The sequence below is a fragment of the Mesocricetus auratus genome, unplaced genomic scaffold (assembly GCF_017639785.1).
Source record: "Mesocricetus auratus isolate SY011 unplaced genomic scaffold, BCM_Maur_2.0 Super-Scaffold_100004, whole genome shotgun sequence".
Taxonomy (NCBI): domain Eukaryota; kingdom Metazoa; phylum Chordata; class Mammalia; order Rodentia; family Cricetidae; genus Mesocricetus; species Mesocricetus auratus.
Window position 1 is genome coordinate 40,139,574 of NW_024429189.1, and position 8,980 is coordinate 40,148,553.

The 8,980-nt window shown below is 46.8% G+C and overlaps 1 long non-coding RNA gene across 1 annotated transcript; it reads left to right on the top strand.

The window, feature by feature from the left end:
* The first annotated feature begins 2,575 nt into the window (after positions 1-2,575).
* LOC121140176 lies at positions 2,576-6,467 on the top strand. The gene is made up of 4 exons (XR_005876983.1): positions 2,576-2,693; positions 5,080-5,144; positions 5,705-6,002; positions 6,198-6,467. It is a non-coding gene; the product is annotated as an uncharacterized LOC121140176 (long non-coding RNA).
* The last annotated feature ends 2,513 nt before the right edge of the window (positions 6,468-8,980 follow it).

Consider the following 8,980-nt stretch of genomic DNA (forward strand, 5'->3'; position numbering starts at 1 on the left):
ATCGTAGGAAACAGATGCACATGCCCATAAAACTCACTTGCCAGGGAGCTCCAAATAGCTGCCCCTCTGTCTCCCAGTGCAAGCATACACTGCAGTGCCTCCTTGGTTTTAGTGGGTTTGGGGTATTGAATTTGGGCCCTTGTGCTTGCAAGGCAAACATTTTCCTCTGTGAGTTATCTCCTCAGCCCCAACACTCCTTCAACAGCAACAGAAGCTACTCACAGAACAATCACACTGTGTCCAAACACTGAGATAAAGTTAAGTTCTGGAGTAGTGGGTTCTTAACCTTCCCAATGCTGTGACCATTAAATATAGTTCCTCATGCTGTGGGGATCCCCAGCCAGATAATTACTTTTGTTGCTACTTCATAACTGTAACACAAAAATTACATTCTTGGGAGTGTGGGCTAGAACACAGATGGCCCATCTATCCTGACTCTTTGAGTGAGTTTTATTTCATAGAGGATGGCACGCTAAACACTGTCTTCTGGGTTGTTGGTTACACTTTAGATTTTTAACACCCGGGCACACATGCTTATCCTCCGCCTTTGAGAAGAGGTGTTTGTTTTTGCGTATAGTGGCAGAGATGCCTCGAGCCTGCAGCATCCTGACTGTGCTAGCAGCCTCCTGGGTGCCACGTAGGTGGCGCTGTTTTACATGGGCACATGTGATGGAGGCAGATTTGCCCTGGACCATCTCACTTTGGGGCCAGTCTTCTGCCGAGGCCTTGGGATTGTCCCTGAAAGCTCAGCCTAGAGTACGTGTCTTGACAATCGCTCCCCAGATGAGTGACCCTGGAAGTTCTAGGGTGCCCTGTCATAAGTGTCTCACTTAAACTAGCCAGAGGACAGACCTGTGCTCTCTGCAGTAAGGGCTCATTGGTTGAAGCAGGGTGTGGCCTTTACGTGCAGGCAATGCAGGTTGCTGTAAATTAATAATTGATAACAGGCTGGAACTGGTCAATACAGCCAGTGACTGTGTCAGATCTGAACTATGGGGCAATTAAAAATTTAAGTTTTTAAACTTTAAGTTTATGTCATTATGGTTAGGATTAAATTACAGCCTTATACACAGATTAGAAAAAAACTGGAAATAAAAGTAGTAAGCCATAGGGAATGCTTCTTAAAGGGGACTAGAGAGCTGGCTCAGTGGTTCAGAGCATTCAATCAGATACCTTATAGCCTCCTAGGGCACCTACATTCATATGTACATGCTGCACATAGATATACACATAATTTTTTAAAAGTAAGGGAGCTAGATAGTGGTGGCGCATGCACACCTTTAATTCCTGCACTTGGGAGGCAGAGGCAGGCAGATCTCTGAGTCCAAGACCAGCCTGGTGTACAGAGCAAATACACTCCCCCCAACACACAAAAATCTGTCTTGAAAAACCAAGACAAAAGGGGGATGAGCAGAGAGATGGATGGGTCAGTGGTTCAGAGTACTTGCTGCTCTTGCAGAAGACCTGGGTTCAGTTCCTAGCACCCTCGTGAGCTCACAACAGTCTGTAACTCCAGTTCCAGAGGATCTGATGCTGTCTTCTGAATTCTGCAAGCTCCTGAAGGCATATGGCACACAAATTCCTGCAGGCACATACACATACAAATAAATCCTTAAACATTGAAAGAAAAAAAATCTGGGCATGGTGGCACATGTAATTCTAGCACTCAGGAGGTGTGAGGCAGGAGAATTTCCTGGAGTTCCAGGCCAGCATGGGTTATACAGTGACTTCAAGACCAGCATGGTCTTAAACAAAAGAGAGAGAAGGAAAGCAGTATTTCAAATGATCACCTTATTTCACACGTTTAAACTTTACCTGTAACCAAATGGATTTAACTGTGTGCACAGACGTTTCTCCCCCATTTATTTAGTTAATATGCTACTGACATTTTTAAGTTGGCCACCAACACCTAAAACCTGAATCTTACTTTCTGAGGACACTTTCCCTTGTAAATGTGTTTCCACTCTATGATCAGGTTATATATTATTAACACATGTGGGTCTAACAAAGGGGAATCCATTGTACAACACTGGCACGTTGGACAAGGGCACATCATTTTACACAGTGTTAGTCATTCGATGTTCACTCAATCAAATGATGTAAAATCTGAGAGTGAGTGTTGTGTTGACACATTACTTCTGTTTTCTGTTTCCCCAATCCAGGAACTCTTCTGTCTGTATAAAAGGCTAAATGCAGAAGCAGGCAGTTTAGGCTGAGTCTGCTTACACGATTATATAAATAGATTTTGCCTTGAACAAAAAGTCACGGTTCTTTTCTTGGCCTCACAAGCTATCAAAAGTGTGAAAATGTAAATCGGAAACCCCTAAGTCACCAGAATGTTCCACAACTTTGGTTTTCACCCACATCATCAGAAGGGAGAGAGCAAGAAAGATAATCAGGTCTGGCAGCGTTCATTTGGCAAACACACCGGGCTGGCTCTGGGTGTCCCCGGTGGCGGGCGGGCTAGCGCAGTTTCCCCGCGGCCCGCTGGGTCGCACTGTGGCCTCGGGAAAGAGCCCGACCCGGGAGGGATGGGGAGGGCGGGGCGGCTGCAGCAAAGCCTGCACGAGATCGCTAGTCCCAGAGACTGCACCGCCAGCCCGCCCTCAGAATCCGAAAGCCGGCGCCGAGGACCCTGCGTGGGCCTGGGAAGCACAGGGCGCTGGGCAGGCTGGCCTCCAGAGTGGGCACGGGTGAGGTTCCAGTCCATTGCTCTATCTACTCTTCATCCCTACGATGCCAATTTTATTTGGTTAAATACATTTCCTCGCTGGTTAGCCCCCATCATTTGGGTTTTCACGCGTGCTCGTTGCTTGAATGGACCTTTGTGATCCTAACAATGTTTGCTAAAATTTTGTTTTAAAAATTAGATATTTTTTCTTTCATGTGTGTATGAGTGTTTTGCCTGCATGTATGTCTGTGCCTGAGTGTGCCTGGTGCCATGGGAGGTAGAAGAGAGCACTGAACCCCTAGACCTGGAGTTGAAGTGGGTTGTCAGCCACCATTTGGGTGCTGGGACCCGAACCTATGTCCTTTGCAAAAACAGCAAGTGCTCTCAATGACTAAGCCCTCTCTCCATTCTAATTGGCTAGTTTTTTTTAAATGGCAAATTGAAAGCTGGCTGCAGGCCCGGTGGGTAAAAGACACCGCCACCAGGTCTGACAATCTTAGCTGACCCCATGAACCCACATAGTGGAAGGAGAGAACCGTTCCAGGAAAGTTATCCTCTGACTTGAGTGGGAACGCGTGCACGTGCGCTCTCTCTCTCTCTCTCTCTCTCTCTCTCTCTCTCTCTCTCTCTCTCTCTCTCTCTCTCTCTCTCTCTCTCTCTCTCTCTCTCTCTCTCTCAAATAAAACGGGAAATTGAGTGCACAGACAAGTAGTTCGCTCCTTAACCAGACCTCCACTGGATTTCTCCCAGAACAAAAGTTTGTAGCCTGCTTTTAAGCCCTCCACATTACCAAACTGCACCATCCTCGCCGCCTTCTCACCCCATCAAGGATCTTGGAGTCGGCTTCGAATGCACGTGTGGAGACACAGCATCCTTTAGGAGTGGCTGCCTGGTGTTCTCTTATACGAGGAACCTATAATTATTTAATCAATCCCTGATTGAAGGATATTGAGTTTCCCCCCAGTCTTTTCCTATTATGAACAATTGCACTGTCAACATCTGCGTGTGTCTGTGACTATGTGTGCATCTGCCTCTATAGGAGACATTCCTAGAGTTTCATTGTTGCCTTAAAGAATACGTGTATTTAAAACTTCATAGGTCTTCACTAATTACCCTCCAGACTGCTTCCCACCCCTATCCTAGAATACTAATGCTAGGTTTTACCAAGCTTTTTAGATATTTGCCAACATATAGACTAAAATTAGGGCTCTCGTGTTTTTATTTTCATCTTTTAAAATTCCCATTGAGGCTTTTTGAATTTGATGGCTAATGCCCTTTGCCTGTTTCTGGCCGACTTTTGATCTTTTAGGGGTTGCCTATAATTCTGTGTTAATTGATTTCACATTAGCATAATGGAGGCAGGAAGAGAGGTTTACCTCCTTCACACATTTGCAGGCTAAAAGTCCACCCAGCGCGGTGCAGGCTCTGTCCAGCTCTTAACTTGTGAGCCGTCTCCACACCCCATCTTTATGTGCTTTTAACACACAAATGAAGAAGCAGTTCCTTCTAGTTTCTATATTTTAGTACTTCCCACCAGACCGAAAACTGAACCCCACTGCACCTCTCTCTTCCCCCCTCATTTGCAGGACCCGAGTCTCAGACTGGGAACCTATTATAAACTCCGGTCCTTATGTCCCGAAAGGGCCCCAGAGGCTGTTTATGCAATCCCTCACTTGCAAGTGAGGACCTCAGGCTCTGAGATCTTAGGGCCTTCCAGACTCTAGGATGCCCCATCTGCATGACACGGGATTTTGTTGTTGTTACTTGTTATCTGAATGACACATTCCTTCTCTAACTGCAGCCCCCCCCCAAGATGGCTTAGCCTTTGCGAATGGGAACGTGTGTAGAATTCTGGCCTGGCTGCAGAGGAATGCCCAGATTACAGCTCTGCACAGCTTCCTTCTCCCTTCTATCCGTTGCACTAGAGGCCTCTTCCACAGTTTATTCCTTGCCTTCATTCCCCTGCTCTAGGAGTTGAACCCATTTTACCCTGCCCCCTCTCCCCACCACACATTGTCCAGGAGATTTTTCTTCCATATCTCACTAAAAAAGTAGGCCTTTTGTGTCATAGCCACCTCTCTCTCTCTCTCTCTCTCTCTCTCTCTCTCTCTCTCTCTCTCTCTCTCTCTCTTCCTTATGTTGCTGAACTGTTGGCCCCACCAAGGAGAGATGCCCCTACCTCAGTCCCTCAGGTAGCTGGGACCACAGGTTCAATCCTCCGTGGCTGACTCTTTATAATGTCTCAAAAGACTCTTTACATTTTCATTCGAAATAAACTTTATTAAAACTTGCTTTTAAGTTTAAGTAAGTTTGATTGCCTATATTAGAGGTTTCCAACAAGAAGCTGTTGGGTACACAGTAAGATGGTTACTGCAGATGATTGTCACAATTGCCACCTCACTTGACAGAAGCAGCTCAATCGGCTCAGTTTCCAAGACTGGTCTTGCTCATCCCTGGAGATACACTGTACTTTGTATCCTTTGACCTTGGCCTCCTGTGTCCTCTCCCCTCCCTCGGTGATGGAAAGGACAGCTTTATTCTCTAGATTTGTATATTGGGTCTTATTGTCAGATTCTAAACATGGGTCGGGTGGTGGCCGTGCATGCCTTTAATCCCAGTACTCAGGAGGCAGAGGCAGGCAGATCTTTGAGTTCAAGGCCAGCTTGGTCTACAGAGTGAGGTTCAGGCTACCCAGGACTACATGGGAAGAGCCTATCTTTAACAAAATCAGTTGCTGATCCTATTTTTGCATAAGAGATAAGCAATGGTAGTGTACTAAACCCAGCTAGTTGGGAATGTGAAGAATCTGGGGTGGGCACCAAGCATGACGATGTCACTGGGACAGAGAGCATCTCTCTTTTCACTCCCCTGGCTGATTTTGCAGATAACTCTGCTTGCCTTTGATGTAGAATAAATAATTTTTTTTTGACAGAAAAGGGCTAGGAAATTATTTTTTCTCTAGAATTGGCTGCAGATGAATTGTAGTCTCTTATAATGAATTCCTTGAACCTCCTTTTCCTGAACAATAAATAGGATTTCCTACTTAGCAATGACAATCGGAATAAGAATATAAAACTTTGCTTGGCTCTTGAACGTGACTGAAATTCCTAGTCCTGGAGTGGGGGTTAAGCCTTTGATGAGACAATGGTGACAATAATTAGGGAAGAGCTCTAAAGCTGCAACATCAAGAGAAACATCAAGAGAGCCCAGCTGCTCTTGTCTGGATGCGGTTTGTCGCTGCAAAAGCATCATTATATCAGAGCAAAATATTATCATCCTGAAGTTTGGTCCCCAGAATCATAACACCGAGAGGTGGTGGCAGCTGTGAGAGGTGAGGTGCAATGGTGAATGATGGGGTCGTGGTCACCATCAATGCTGGTCTTCAGGACTGACTTGGTCCATATGAGAGCTATCATTACCAAAGAGTGAGCCTGGCCCCTCCATGCCTCCTGCTTCTTCCCTTGCCATGTGATCGCTCTCTGGCTGTGATCTTCCTCTGACCCTGTGATGTCATTCCCATCCACAGCTAGAAGACCCTCACCAGAGACTGACCAGATGAGGCCGTCAGTCATGGACTCTTGGCTTTCAAAACCGTGAGATGAGTAAACCTCTCTTCTTCATAAAATATTCAGGCTCCGAGACTTCCTTATAGTGATAGGAAGGGGACTAAGACATTGGACTTATTGGTTATGCACATGGGAAGGCCAAGAGGGTGCTTTTGGTTTTAAGGTTGGTGGAGTCCAGGAACTCGGCTGATGGTCTCAACTGTGTTCCATCCGCCACCCCCACCCCCATCCTCCATGTCTCAACTCTGTTCCATCCGCCACCCCCACCCCCATCCTCCATGTCTCAACTCTGTTCCATCCCCCACCCCCATCCTCCATGTCTCAACTCTGTTCCATCCCCCACCCCCACCCCCCATCCTTCATGTCTCAACTCTGTTCCATCCGCCACCCCCACCCCCATCCTCCATGTCTCAACTCTGTTCCATCCCCACCCCCACCCCCCATCCCCCATGTCTCAACTCTGTTCACCTCCACCTGCCTGGGTCCCAGTCCTTATTGTCTACACAGATCAGAAGCCTAGAGAAAGAAAACATTTTCTTTCCAGGACTTAGATGCCAAATCTTGGGGAAGGTTCTGGTTGGTACAGCCTAGGACATTGCTTACCCCTCAACTAACACTCATGCCTGGGAGAATGGGATGCTTTTGAACATGTTATTGGGTGGAGACTGGCTTCTCTCCCACCCTTATCCAAGAATGGAGCAGACAGACAGCAAAGAGCACAGACTGGGAATACTTTACTGAAAATGCTACTGAACTCTCTAGCAGCAGGGTGCCATTACCATGCTGACAGTTCTCAAAGTCCTCAAGTATGCCAGTCAGGGCCTATCCCCCCCCCCGCAGAGCGCATGTGCAGCTCCAAGGAGTGCTACAGCATTTGCAGACTTCTGAAGCAGCAGGGTCCTAAAGCAGTGAGCAGTCGTCCCTGGCTCCCTTCTCTTGTGAGTCTAGGAGCTCCCCCTAGAAGCCTCCAGCCAGAGCTGGGATCCAGCTCCAGTCTTGTGTGGTGGTTTGAGTGAGATGTCTCCCATAGGCTCAGCTGTGTGAACACTTTGTCTCCAGTTGGTGGCGCTGTTTGAGGCAGTTTAGGCGGTGTGGACTTGGTGGAGGTATGTAACTGGAAGCAAGCTTCAAGGGTTTAAAGACCCGCATCATTTCTAGTTAGCTTTCCCTGCTTCCTGCTTGGGAAGCTCACAACAGACTGTAACTCCAGCTCTAAGGGAATTCTACCTTTGGCCTCTAGGGGCCCCTGCACACACCTACATAGAGACATAAACACATAAATATATATATACATATGTATATATATATATATTTTTAGGTGGCACCATAGTAGGACTGACAAAAAGTCCCTTAATAATAAAGAAATGTGTTAGCTTATAGAGCTTGAAGCTTGGGGATGGTTAACTCATTTGCTTAGCATAGAGGTGCTATATTTCTCCTTGTTTTCATTGTCCCTGAGCATCCCATAAGTTAGCAGAGTTTGAAGGTAATAGGGTAAAAATAAAATTCTCTCTATCCCTCCTGTCTTCAGAAATGATAGCTTCTTTTCTCACACTCCAGAAACTCCCATGGATTTGCAAGCAGGTGTGTCTGCTTTCTTTAGACATGTAAGATCATGCTGTCTGTTCTGTAACTTGCTTTTTTTCCCACTGGTACCATATTGCAGAGGGTTTCTCTTGGCTGTACAGCCAGAGTACCTTCATCTTGCACGATGATCTGCTATGAGGATGTGAAGAAATTTTCTGACTCACGCTTTATTTTGGAGGATCTCATGGCCTTTTTTACAAGGTGCTATTCCTATTGTCCTTTCTTCTGCACACTCCTGGCATGGCCAGAGACCAGTGGCTCGGAGGAGCGCCAGGCATTGGCTATCTCTGGAAGATGTAGCAGAGCTACTGTGTCATTAGGGATTTCCTAGAGGGAGAGAAATTCCCTCAAGGCTGAGTCAGAGCCAGAATCTGGTCCCATCACTTCCCCATGGTCCTTGCTGTGGTTAACCATGGAGGTGGCTCATTGTTGAGGGTTTGGCAAATGTCTGAGAAAATTACGAGGCTGTAATGGCCGCCCTTCTAGCTGTAGCTACATGGGGAAGCCACGCCAGTCTCATAGGCTGACTGGCAGCGTCAGTCTCCAGTGCCCCTAAGCAAGCTTCCTGTTGCTATCATTTGCTTGTGACAGCCATGGGTGTCTGGGCTGCAATCGAAGGATAGGCATTCCTTATATATTTAGTTAGAAATTGCCCATACTAGAGTCAATTGTCTTAAATGTCTGTCTCTCTCCTGCCACCTCATCTCTTAAGACTGTTCAAAAAGGCAGGCTGGGGTGTAGAATCAACCTAGCTCAGATGCAGCCAAAGTGAAGGAGCCAAGGAGCCAGACTCCATTCTTTTCTCCACCTCTGCTTCTGAATGGTCCTTCCTCTTCCCTTGACCACACCACTCTCTTCATCGTCTGGCTTCATTAGAAACTGCCCTAGGTCCTAGAGACTCCAGGCCAGACAAGTCTAGAGTAGAGATGACCCAGGCAATGCAATCTAATCTGGAAGGAGTCTCGTTTCTCTTGCTTTGACTTCTATTTCTATCTCTGACTTCATTGTCCTTCTTTTGTGGCTGCCTACAGAAATTCCGTCTTTCTGCTCCCTTCTTTCATGCTACCATGGCGGGCAGAAATCTCTGGGCATCCAATGGAAAGGCTCTCTTCACCTCTGCCAAGTGTACCGGCTGCCTGGCGTGTCTTACTGGGCT